The sequence below is a fragment of the Temnothorax nylanderi genome, unplaced genomic scaffold (assembly GCF_030848795.1).
Source record: "Temnothorax nylanderi isolate EJ_2023f unplaced genomic scaffold, tnyl_v1.0 TNYL_tig0002_pilon, whole genome shotgun sequence".
In the NCBI taxonomy this organism is placed as follows: Eukaryota; Metazoa; Arthropoda; class Insecta; order Hymenoptera; family Formicidae; genus Temnothorax; species Temnothorax nylanderi.
Genome location: NW_027249064.1, coordinates 876,448 through 889,906, shown reverse-complemented (window position 1 = coordinate 889,906; position 13,459 = coordinate 876,448). Strand labels below are relative to the sequence as shown.

At 41.6% G+C, this 13,459-nt stretch overlaps 1 protein-coding gene across 3 annotated transcripts in view; it reads left to right on the top strand.

The window, feature by feature from the left end:
• The window catches only part of Klu (zinc finger protein klumpfuss), a 66,496-nt gene that overhangs the window by 12,208 nt on the left and 40,829 nt on the right, over nucleotides 1-13,459 (top strand). For 2 of the 3 annotated variants that reach the window (XR_011717394.1, XM_071698881.1), the window contains exon 1: nucleotides 5,506-6,537. The exons of the other annotated variant lie outside the window; for it this stretch is intronic. The gene's annotated coding sequence lies outside the window, so the exon portion shown is untranslated. Of the gene's footprint in view, nucleotides 1-5,505; nucleotides 6,538-13,459 lie in introns of those variants that run through there. 3 annotated transcript variants of the gene reach the window in all.

Here is a 13,459-nt window from a genome sequence, read left to right as displayed (position 1 = left end):
GTTCACTCTTTAAAATTCCATTCTCGCAATTAATCTTCGCAACGACGGGAGTGTTCTTCATACAAAAAACCATCTATATGATTTCTTACTCACCATTATTTATCTTATATAACTGATGCTACAATCCTGTAAATACGTATTCGCATTTAGATTCTATCAAGAATGTATCTCCCCAAGAATAAATCGTGGTCTCTTTTTCTCTCTCTTCCTCTCTATCCTCAATGTCGCGATAGGAACACACTCAAGCGGCGGCAGTGGCGATAGCATGGTAGGGGCAAAATCCTAATGAGGATTCCCTCTCTACACCGGTTACAGCCGACCGGCGCAAAGTAAATGAGCAGGTGCCTCTGGTATGCGCCCCGCCTACGCTTTCCACTCCGCTCCTCGTTCTCCACACACGTTTCTCCGTGCCTTTGCTTTTTTTCTCACTCTCTTCTCGCGCGCTCGTGATGGGAGATTGCGTGGAAAAATGGTCGCCGCACCCGACAAATTATTCGTTTTCCTTCGCAGTCTTTCCCTGCCGACCTATCCCCTTTCCTACAGTCGCGACCAGTCACGACCGTATTAGGGTGCATTAGGAAAGCCAACGTCATAATTTACGCTCGAATTCTCGGTGTTCCGCTTCGCCACATTTGGGAACCTGTTGCGCTACGCGTTGTTGTGTCGTAGGTGGATCGTGTAAATTACTTCGGTATTCCATGTGCCACTTTCATGATGCAGGCATTACTTAAATTTCCTCTGTCCTCTTTACGTTACTTCTATGGCCCGTGTACTAATCCGTATATTTATGATTCTCAAGCGGCGCCCGACCTTCCTATTATATTACTTTACAAGTTTATTCCATAGATATCTTAAAGATTAAATTATATTTAGATGGACATGCTGCATTTCCAATAAAAAGGGAAGAACTTCACGACTGTAAAATCGCCATTCTAAATTAATTGGATTAGTAATTATAGAATATCTCCAATAAGATTCGAATTTCTAAGTGAATAAATTAATATTAACTATATATAATTATACGTTACAGAATAATAATTGTCTAACTAAAATTATGTTCTAATTAGCCTAAAAAAGGTTAATTTTTAATTAATTTTTTCTCTTGGACGATATTAAAATACGAAAAACATCAAAATTTTCTTCTGTAATAAGCACTTCTTTAAGTATTCTGATTATTTTTAAATTTTCTGTGGCTTGTTACATAATCGTATATCAAAATGCGAGTACATTAAGTTCGGGTCTATTTTCTTCCGACGAAAGCAATCGACGAAAGCAGGAATTTAGATGAATCGACATGTAATCCCCTTATCTGTTCGATCACGGATGACGAATCGACGGGACGGTCGTTAGACTTTCAGCCTTGAAGAGAGACCTTCCGAAGGTGAGCAGAGACGGTGACACGGCTGGCTAAATCGGGAGGAGAGTTCTCGGAGCAAGACTCCTCTCTTCTAGTCGTACGTGCCCGCGAAGAGGTCTTCGAGACAGAGCAAACGCGCGCGCTTTTTTAATACCCGTAGTCGTGCATGCTCAGTTGCGTGCTCGCGCATGAACGCGCGCTCGCGCGCGCGTACCTGCACGTGTTTGCTTAAAATCTTGACGCATGACCGACCGTTTGATTTGTTTTTCCTTCCTCAGGGCCGGTATAGATGCTTGCACAAAACTAAGATGTCGGCCACGAAATTGTTACCCTTCAATAATACCAAAATTTTTTCTCGAAACAGGGATATAGTAATTACTATTTGATGAAATTATTTTCGTTTCTTCTTGTGCAATTTAAAAAAAATAAAATTGTGCTTTTCATATCCAAAAATTAATCCACAAAGTTCCGCAATTCCATTTCTAATTAATTCTAATTAATGTAAAATTACTTAATTGACACTACTGAATGCAGTAATTTAAATGATAACGCGAAAGTGTTATTTGACCTCGAGATGGGCGAATCCGATCCTGATTTCTGGAAGAGAAGTCACCGTCCGTCCTTCGTCGATCGTACATTACTGGCGACCTTAACGACGTGTACGTCTCACTCTATTCGTCTTCCAAAGTTATCGTATCTTCTCTCGCCTCTCGGAAAAGGACGAATACCTCCCTATGGGACCTTCCTTCGCCGCGGTATGTAAATACGAGAAACGAGAAGGCTCCTCATCTCGGACGACCGACCGCGGTGCATCGTATCGTATTCCGCAGCCATTTGTCTTCGCGATCCGGGATTACGTTACCACGATGATACACGATGACATTTATTTCGGGATTTGTTCGGCTCGGGCCGTGGTCCTTTCTCTCCTACCCGGGAATCCTTCATGGGATACTCCTTTCGTCGCGAGCCACGCGCATTTGTGCACAGCCGGAATCATGCGAAATGAATGCCCGAAAAAGACATTTTCTTAAAAATTATTCTTACACATATTATCATACATAAAAATAAGACAAAATTTATCTATTTGAGAAGCTTAGTAAAATATAAAGATAAATAATAGCACTAATTTAAATTTTTGCAAAATGTCAAAATTTCATAAATAATAGAAATTATTTCTTGAATGTTACATAGCCAAGTTCATTATACCTAAAATTTAGAAAATTTTGTTTTTTTAAGTGTTATGTGTGATGTACCGTATATAAAATTATGGCGGTTCAGATTTGTTACCGGTACCGGGGTGTTCTCTCGTCATGCAGGGTATTAGCAAAATCTGATATAACGCGACATTACGAGCACGGAGATTCTGTAAACGCAGATGCCGTTACGAAATCCCAACGTAACGCGCACGAGCTCCCTAAAAAGGGAGCGCATGGCGGAGATCAAACAGCTGGATCATCTCGTGCGTGCCTTTAGGTAAGGATCTCTTTCTTGCGGGAAAGGTGGGTATACACCCAGGTGCAAAGCTCGAAAGGCGTGCGTCACAATGCGCGTACGTACGCACGCGTGGTTTGTGCGACGTGACGTGAAAGTCGCGCGTAAAAAAAAAAAAAAAGGAAGTGCAGTCTTTACGTTAATACGAGTCAATGACCGTTTTTTGCCTTCTAGGAAAGTGCATTCAAAAATACGCGGGAAATCTATCTTTATCAGTGTTCATCATTGAATTGTTAAAATATATATAATCATAAATAGATATATTTTTAATTATAAATTAATTTGTAATTATTAATTATTTTATCAGTATAGATGTGATTGATGTAAGTATAAACATGATAACGTACAAGAATAAAAATTAAAAATAAATTTGTATTTTAATGTATTTAGCAAATCAGCAATTGCGGAACTATTGAATAACACTTGTTTATAATTAATATATATTTCTATAGATCTCTCAATTAGATCTATCTTTTAGAACTCTATTAATAGAAATAAATATAAATTTGATATGATTATGGTTTCCTAGTATATAAACAGTCATTTACCGGTGCATCTATTTTACTGCATTTTCATAATCGACAAACATGTGAGCATCGATTCGAGGAAGTGGTAATCAGAATAACGCAAATTGCATCAGTTGTTTCGCACTTGACAAAGAGATCAGAGAACAACGAGATACATTACGATCTATATATGTTGTACGCGCGTTGTGTCGCACGCTCCAACCTGCAATTACGTTAGATTTTACGGACCGACCGGCGCGGCGACGAGGTGCGTGGGCACACGCACTGTGGAGAAAATGCCGCGCCGTATGGATCGTTTCGAAAGTGCAACGGTTTCTAAGAGGCGTTAGATCCGACCTGAGCTCATTAAGGCTAATGACGTGGATTGCGCAATTATTCCAATAAGCGATGGTCCGGCCCGAGCTTCTAACCTATCAATTTGTTATAATTACAAGGAGAGTGAGAGTAGAAGAATATATATATGGCTTCGTATTAGTCTACGCACTTACCAAAAATTACGCCTCTCGATTATAGGAATATTACTTATTATTAAGATGGGATAGATCGCGATTTCTGGTTCCGAACATACGTCGTCACGATTCACACGAAATTATATTGACCTCGTCTTTGTGGAGCTTATTAATGTCGACAAATCATCATCATGATGGTTCATAAATCATCTAAAGGCGATTAAAAATTATGTAATCGTGATTTCCTACGAAAGTCTGTAACGACAAATCATATTTGACTGCTCGCCAATAGCGAGTGATAAACTATACTGAGCGAGCTCGTTGCTCGTTGTTAGGTATTTTATTTTACGTGGTAATAATTCCGCGCATTATACGCGAGAAGAGGAAATGGATGACGTTAAATTTGTATTCGTGGCACGCGAGAGTTCCTAAAATAAATCAACTTCGACTATTCCGCGCTTTACGGTTCTCCATCTGGCATTAGGTCGCCGCCGCGCCGCGGCGGCTTCTTCGGTAGAAAAAAAGAAAAAATGGAAAGAGGAAAAAGGCAAATACGAACGTCTAGAAAAAATTCAAACGGTCGAGCAGCCACTTAGCGAGTACTCTCGACATGGTGGACACGTGTCTAAAGTGTGGCCGGAGCCTCAACCACGTGTCAATATCTCAAGGGGCATTTGTTTACAAAAGTCGTACAAAGAGAGGACGACGCGTCAGGTATTTTTATCAGAAACTTTCCAAAAGGCTATATTTGAGTTTCTGCGTTCACGGAACGGAGTGGATGTTCCAAATTTGTCAGGCAACTTGTTTGCGATTATTCTTGAAAAAATGTTGCTAAATAAGATATACTTATTGCTGATTAAATAAAATATTTCTTAATAAACGACAAATTAATGAAAATCAATAATTAAGCGACATCGACAAAATATTGGCACCTGAAACGTCGTCAGACATAGAATATATTGAATTTCGCTTAGGAAAAATTATGACTGCGATGGTCCGATGGTGCTTCAGCAGAATCATTTGATAAAAAGATAACTTTTCCAATGTTATCTATTGGAAACCGTAGAGTCATCCGTGATAGTTTAAGAGCTATGCAGCGCGTGCAACGCCGCGCCGCGCCGCGCCAGCTTTCTTATCAAAATGCCTGTGCGTACGTGTGTACGCACCCTTGGACGCGTGGGCAGTCCCGGCGAGACGCCAGTAAGATCGCTCTTTCTCTTTTTCCTCCTCTCTCCTTCTCTCTCTCTTCCTCCTCATTCTACACGTCGCGTGCAACCCTATTCCCTCTCTCGTCCCTGTATGTCGTTCTCGCTCTCGGTCACCCTTGGCTATTTCGCCAGTAAAAACAGCGTGAACTGGTCGGTCGCGTGCACGAGGTAGGGAGATAGGCGTGGTTCGACGTTCGTACGTGCACCCACGCGCGATGGTGTGCGTGCGCGTACCTCGCGCCTATTGCTCTCGGTTAGGCTGACGCGACGACTAAGAGAGGGAACCGGTCTCCGGAGCCGGAGTCGTCGGAGAGGGTACCCAAGTCGATGGTGGGGCCAGCTGGCACGGGTTAAACATTGACGGCGGAGGGGACCTAAGGTCCGTGAGACACGAAAGTCAGTGGGGGATGCCGAGCACGTGGAGAGAGGGACGGAGGGTGGCGAACGCGGCCGAAGGTGAAACTTCCGAGCCGCCGCAGCCTCGTACTCCTCGCAGTCGGCGCGAGACCGCGCTACTGAAAGGATTGCCGTGTTGTCGGCTGTGCGAACGTGCGCCACGTCTTTCTCCTTCTCCGAGGTGTCCAACAACGCGTTCTCTCCCTCTCCCCTCATTCTTTCACTCTCGTGCGACAGCGAGAGAGCCGGACCACGTACGAGGAGTCATCGGAGCGCGAAAGGGGAAGTCCCACGAGGGGTTGTTCTCGAGAGGGATGCCGTTGCTCCCGTAAAAAAAAAAAAAGAAGCGCGCGCGATCGTCCGTCGTGGCGAAGGATCGTCGCGGAACAACTCAAGTCCGCTTATTGAGTTCGTCAATAGTAGCTGTCACGTGATACTTGGACGGTGACATCCCGACGGACCAGAGAATTCTGTGATCTCGATGTGCCTGATTGATCTCGCTAGCCGGCCGCTCGTATTAGTGTCCCGCGCGAATCTCTAACTGTTAATGATAGCGGAATATCGGGGGAGAGAGAGAGAGGGGGGGAGAGAGAAAGAGAGAGAAAGCCTACGATCGTTAAACGCGTGGGAGAGAGCATCGTCATTGCACATCGTCATCGAGTAGTGCCATTCCCGATCTCGACAGGAGCGTTCGTTCACACGTGAGCGAGAGGCGGAGGCTGTGAAGTGCCGCCGTTGAAGGGATCGGCGAAATTTCTGTGTGTATGTGCTAATGCAATGTGATCAAGAGTCGCTTCGTCGAGCGATCCCGCAGTCGTTGTTGTTCATTGTTGTTTCCGTTGTATATCGACTGGAGTATTGTCCGAGGGTATTAACGCCGCGAACTGTGCGCCCGCACGACGACGACGGCCCGAACATTCGATTGTTACTGTGATAAAGGAAGGAAAGGATGGTCCCTGTATAAGCTAAGTTCAGTGCCTGCTGTATTGTGATTTGTGACTATAAGGAGATAGATAAGGAGGGGTGTCCGGTACGATTAAAGTGTCCCAAGGTGGAGGAGGTTGAATCTCCGGAGGATCGGATGCGCGGCAGCCCCTAACTGTTACCCGGTAAGCGACGATCCGATCTTGCCACCCTTTATTGGTGAAAGCGCGCCGCGATGTCCGTCGATCCATCCTAATTATCGATACCTATTTATCGCGAAGTCTCGCTCCGATCGGATAGGGAAATCGCGAATATTGCTGGTATAAAAGCAATGTTTCGTTAATAATGAATATCCCATAACGTTATTTTCATTATGTGTCATAATATGCTGGTCTCTCCGACTTCATTTTTGGTGAGCGTATATTTTTTTTAATAGTGGTTATGCCCGTCATGTATAACGTGAAAATTAGTGCGGAATTTGTGAGCAAAAAATATTATGTTTTATAAACTAATTTTATATGGAAAGAGAGAAAAAAAATTAATTAAAGTATTGGAAAGTGGAAGTGTAAGATATTATACAATATGTTTTACAATGCTAAAAGATTATCGTGCAATTTTCCCTTGCGGGAATATACTGCCTATGTTATAAAAATGTCACGTTAATCGAGGGTTACCATAGTATCACAGGCGCGCGCTATATCGAAACTCGGTTAACGGAATAATATTTCGTCGTAGTTTTATTCGCTGCAACTTTGTTGCTTGCTCTATTAATGTCACAACTTTAATCGCTGCTCCCATTGCACGTTAAAAGAGAGAGAGATAGACAAAAAAAACAAAGAGGATTAAACAAAAACTCGAAGAGTTGTACATTTTATCGGATGGCCCATAAATTGGGGTAGCAATGTGCTGCAAGTAATCGCTTAGTCTTAGCGCATTGAACGAGAGCGAAAGAAGCATCCGCGGAGGAGTCTCGTCGGAGGAATCGAGAGAGATAATAATCGTGCAACGAACTGCCATTTAATATCAAAGCCGCTTCTTCCACCCTCGTTGACACTAGAATGCGTTTATAATCGATCTCACAGAAGCGAGTTTTCCTTCGTTGTCACGTGCGAGGGCGGTTTTAACATCGTTACGCCGCGCTCGTCGAAGCGTCGCGGCGCTAAGCGTCGGAAGTGGAGCGGACACGCGTGGTAAAGTAAATACGTACGAGGCGTACGTTCTCGACTACTCTTTTTCACGCTCGACCTTTTCCGCCTCGCGGTTGAAATTTTCAACACAGATCGATGCAGAAGTTCGAAAACGAGTAGAAAATATTTATTTATTATTCCTCGATCGTTGCCGTAGAAATACATTGTTCCAAGTTGTACGCAACAAGGAAATTTAAAAAAGAAGTATTGCGGATTTTAAATAAGCACCTTTAAACAATAGTGCAAATGCGTGTGTTATATTTTAAATTAATGAATTCTCCAAGGCTTTGTTTTTGTGCATTCATTAGCTGTAATCTCATGTATAAATTGACAGTCAAAGTCAACTGCGACAGTGACGAGTAGTAGTTTAATATTGAAATTGGCAATATTTCCTAATTTTCTAATTAAAGTTTACCGATTTAATCTACGTGATATGTATACATGCATAATGTAGGATTATTCTTTCTCTCACTATTTTAAAATATACTGTACTGTAATCCGGATACGTGCATACGTGGATATGTATATGCTATCGGAGATTTCGCACTTTCGATAGTGTGATCGTACGGGATTTGCGCGCTGCAAAGACTCGCGAGTTTTGAAAATATCTCCCAGCGACGTTACGCTGAATACGGGTTACCATCTTACGCGCGAGGGTGGCTTAATGTCGGAAGTGGAGCGGACACGCGCGTTAACCCAGCCACGTAGAACGATCTGCTGCGACCAATCTCGTTTACGCGCTTCGTCCCTTCACGCCTCGTGACTTTGACGCGTGCTAAGCGTGGACACGTACGCGTTAAATCTCTAACGTCGTTACCGTCGCGCACGCGCCGATCTACCGCATATTACTACGCGGAAATCGGCCACGCCGAAAGTGCGTGCCAATATACGCAAAACAAACTATCGGATGATACAAATTAAGAAACGTTTAATTTAAATAAGAATAGAAATTTCAGAATATCTCAGTTTCCTCACCCCATCTATTAGGGCTATAGTTTCGTTTTTAGATTGATATATATGAATTATAATTTTGTACACTGCTTTTAACTTATAGTATTTTAATAATTATATTTATTTTTATAAATATATCCCAGAATATTAAAGAAAACATAGAAGTAATTTTTTGCCATTTCCATGATATTAAAAATTCTCTACATAATATATCTTAAAATTAACAAATCTTATATCAATAATATATCTTACATACCTACGTTAAATATTTTCTTTATTGTCATAATGTCGTTATTAATTTGGTTAAAGGTATACTGATTTTTGACATTGGATATAATCAGTTCATAGATTTAATCATATCACATTACTCAAGATAAATCGTCAATAACAGTTTTAATTTCTCTTGCATTTTGGGTTTTAACGAATGTTTATTGAAGGAAGTAAGATATTCGTGTGAAACTTACTTCCATTGTTTCAATAAGTTCTTAATACGACGGAGCAATCCCAGAAGTCAGCGTCCTTCTTGACGTGCGTGGTAAAGAGAGTGGCCGGACACAGAGCACACAAAGTGTCAGATGTCACGGCTGTCCTGCCTCATTTGCAAACAACGTACTGAGCGACGAAAACGTTCTTCAATCCCACGAGCGATTCCCCTTTTAGCGTCAGCGCCTCATTTCACATGCTTCTTTGATACATGATAATCGTGTTAATGTAAAAAGTGTTATATAAAGATAAATTATTCCTATTTTGTTTACTATTTCAAAAAACCAAATTTTGTGGTTATTCGTGCCTGTCCTTACGAAGGGAATTATTAAATCGTAATTATTTGATGTACACTTACACGATAGATTTAATAAAGCTCTAAATTATAGGCGCGATTTGGATATGACTAATATTTTACTCACGCATTTGGGTTTTAATCTATTTACACAATTTTAATATTTCAATCAGTCTTATATTAATTCCAGCAATATGCTTATTAAGTGTCACTACACAAAAAGGAACACGAATCATCGAAACTAGACATAGTTTTTCTCAATTATCACCGTTCGGTGACTGTCATCCGTCGATCGATATCTATTGGCGGGCACGATTTATCGTGCTTTATGCACATATTCGCGCCCGCCGCCCGCCGCCAGTCGCCGATGCGCTGCAGCGGCAGCTGCATCAGCGGAGCCCTGGGTCCGCGCGCATAATGATACATTGCGCCGGACATGAAAGTTATAAGCTTTAATTCGAGGCTCGCGCGATTCACCGTGCGTCGGTGACCGTATATCGATCGCCAATTTGCTATGCAGATCGAAGGCCTTTCGGTACGCTCGCTCCCTGACGCAGCCCCTGCAATCTTCCTCCACCTCCTCTGCCCCGACTCTTTATAACCCTCCTCCCCTCGTCGTTCTTTCTTTCTTCCTGTACGCATCTTTCGCGCTCCCACGTAAAGACGGCGGCCGTGCAGAAATAGAATAAGCGAGGATTAAGGTAGTCGCTATCTCGGCGATAAGATTACACGCGACTCCTCCGTTAGGAGAGACAACTACCAGCGCACGAGCGTTTTGTTGCTCTCCTGCAGCGACCACAGCGCGAAACAGTGTACGCGTGCTTCTCAGGTTGTTCTTTATTCTCTGAAACGATTATCAATGGTAGGAGGGTTTATCATGTTTAGTGAAGTTCCTCGAAAAATATCGCACATTCAATTTTTCCTAGCATTTAGAAAGATTTAATGTTCTTAAAATTCAAGAAATATGTATTAATTTAACAATAATCAAGTTTTCACGGTAATAACTGGAAATAAATTTGATTTTATGTGTTCCAAAATAAACTTGATTTTCGAAAAGAGACCAATTCTCTCTTTTATTTTGCCAATCAGAAATATTCATTATCGAAACATTTGAAAATGCTCAGATTCATTCGTATATCAATCAATTTCGTGTTTCATGAATTCTGCGTGCCAGCGCATATCTTTCTGTTTCATAGATAAATGTATCGCGGAATCGATCTTGTCAGATCGATTCCGGCGGCAGATATATTTCTCACGACGGCACACGAGAGTACGACGGCTCGATATCGCGATTTTTACTGATTCAACGGACGCGGGACGATCGAACGTGAGTAATCTCTTCGTGGCACGGCGCCGCAATTAGGAAATCCATTTGGCGTAATTGCGCCAACGATCACTCTCGGTACTAGCTACCGCGCTTAATCAAACGGCCGCCGCCATCCACTTCGCCATTTACCTGTACAGAACATTTCATGAGCCTTCGAGGGCTACAAGTGCGTATTTCTTAATGTATTCGTAATCGACTTCTTCTTTCTAAAGATTGAAAACTGAGCGTAAGTACGAAACTACTTAATATCGGGAAATTACGAAATTTTACCGAATTAAACTTCAAAGTAAAGTTTCGAGTAAAACTTGAGCCAAGACGCGGATGTGATAAAATCGTATTCTTCAGTCAATGCGGTCTTTTAAGTATATCTCAATTTAAGATCTCACAAACTTCAAGATGTGTTCCAAGATGCATTTAAAGCTGGGTATACACTTAGCGAACAAAAAGCGAACGCAAACATTCGTTGTCATTATTCAACAGATATAATCAGAAATCTCAAATTGCTACATGCAGCAAACACCGAATCTGTCGAATTGTGTTTGGTGCAACCAAACAAAAAAAAAGAACAACCAACCTAGGAACATAAACGCGAATGTCCAAACGTTCGCGTTCGCTGTTCGTTCGCTAAGTGTATACCCAGCTTAAGATGTCTTTAGAAATTAATATATTTATTTTATCTTATTGATTCGAATCATCTCATCTCTAAAATTTAATAAGAAAATTCTGCGGAATATCGTGTATCAGCAACGAAAGGCGGTCTCCGACGCGGGCGCAATCGCATATTTCGATTAGATGCATATTTGCAATCTTGTCAATCGATATTGGTTGAGTAGGGGCAACGATGATAACAAGAGACAGTGGCGATCGTTAACGATTGTAACGACAGCCGATTACCGACTTAACGAGCATAGATCGGTAGCCTCGCAGTTCGCTAAGTTCAAAGAGCATGTGACTAAATGACGTACATATACGTATTGTTCTTTTTACCCAGAAAGACACTTTTAAGTAAGAGAAGCAGATATAAAGAAGACTTTGATAAAATTTCACAATTCCATAAATGCTTATCACTGGTTGGTTTCTCTAATACAAGTTATACATCCGAGTGAACCGAATAATTCATAAGAGATAGCAAACTGAACCATAGTATTGAACAGATCTTGTTTGTAATGAAAAAAATATTAAAGGAGATCGTGTATGTTGTACACGCAAGCAACGGAGTGAAAGAAATTTTAGAATATATTCTGAAAATATACAAGGCATTATGAATCCACACACATTCATGTTAAATTTTTACAATTCAATAATTTTTAATGTAAAATAAATTATTTTATTCTGTTATTTCTTTATTGTTAATATTGGGTAACGCAGTGCTCGATTTCGTTCGTTTTAGAAATGATCAAATAATATATTCTTTATTAGTTGTAATTATTCATTGTTTCAAAGTATATATATCGGAACCGTCGCAAAGGATTAAAAATGTATTCTTTCGTGTTTTGTACGTTTGCATTTCGTTATTTCATTATTTTATTATCTGAAGAACATTCATTCGCACGTGATTTCGAATGTACGCCCACGAAAATCTGATGATGTCGGCATAATGATCGGTGATTATGCTAATCGCGGAGTCTGCGAAGGCAAATCTCCCGCTACGATACGCGTTGCGAATTGTCACCTGCACAACGCAAAGAACGCACTGCAAATCGTACTCGCGAGGAGGCACGACATGCAAATCACGCCTTCAAGGCGGTCCGTAATTGACGATGTCGATTTTTAGAGACGCACGTTCAATAGGCGGTCGAAAACGTCGCGAACGTAGACATCGCGAAAGCCTATATTTTGTATTGTCAGTCTAATGATTCAATGGATCATAGCTACGTGTACAATATCATCAATAGAAACCGTTCAACGAAACGTATTTAATCTTTGAGGCTCGATGAATGGCGAAAATTCGAAGTTTTCTAGGAATTCTAAGGAATTTAATCGTTCCGATTCATATCTGATAAATTATATTAGGTATAATATAGAGCTTGAAAAAATTGCGTTTAATTTCCCGCGTTCATATAATAATTCTTTCATCGTTCAAATAAATTATATATACTTAGTTATTATAAATTTCGTATTTAACGCACAATTGTAATTATTATGATTTTCTTTCATTTGAAAAAAATTAGTGTTATTTAGAAACAACATACGGGCCAGAGAGAACATCGTTTTAGGACGGTATGAAAATGTCAGTGAGACTTACGCACGCGTAATTGTATGCACCGACGACGAGCGGACGTACGGAGGCGTGTGAATTCTCCTCTAATTAATTCTTCGAGCGAACTGATAATACGGTTCTGAACGCGTCGAGCGAGCGAGCGAGCGAGCGAGCGAACGAAGCAGTGGAGTGCCGCCGCGTAGGTGGGCTCGAACGCGGCGCGGCGGAGTTTCCTCATCGCGTGGCACCGTGCGCAGGTGTAGCCTTCGCGTAACGAACGAACGAACGCCCGATAGCTTTCGACGATATTTTATACCGTTGTCTGTCCTCCGTCGATTCCCGCCGCACGCCAAGAGATCTGTGGAAAGTAAACGCTTGCGTAAAACCGTCGTCCGTCCCGGTGGCCCCTCTCGCTGGCTCTCCCCCCGTGTCCCAAGGCGACTTCGTGCCAACGATTCTAAAATGTTCACCTCAGCGGGCGAGTAGGGTAGCCAACCTGTGCACAGAGGCAAATTTCGCTCCGGCTTCGTTTTAGCGTCCTACGCGAAATTCTTCCAGCTGCATGGACAACGGCGAATACACTTGATTTACGCAAAGGCGCCGTTTATTACTTAAAAATATAAAATGTTAACTACTATAATGATTTACGAATATAATAGATGTA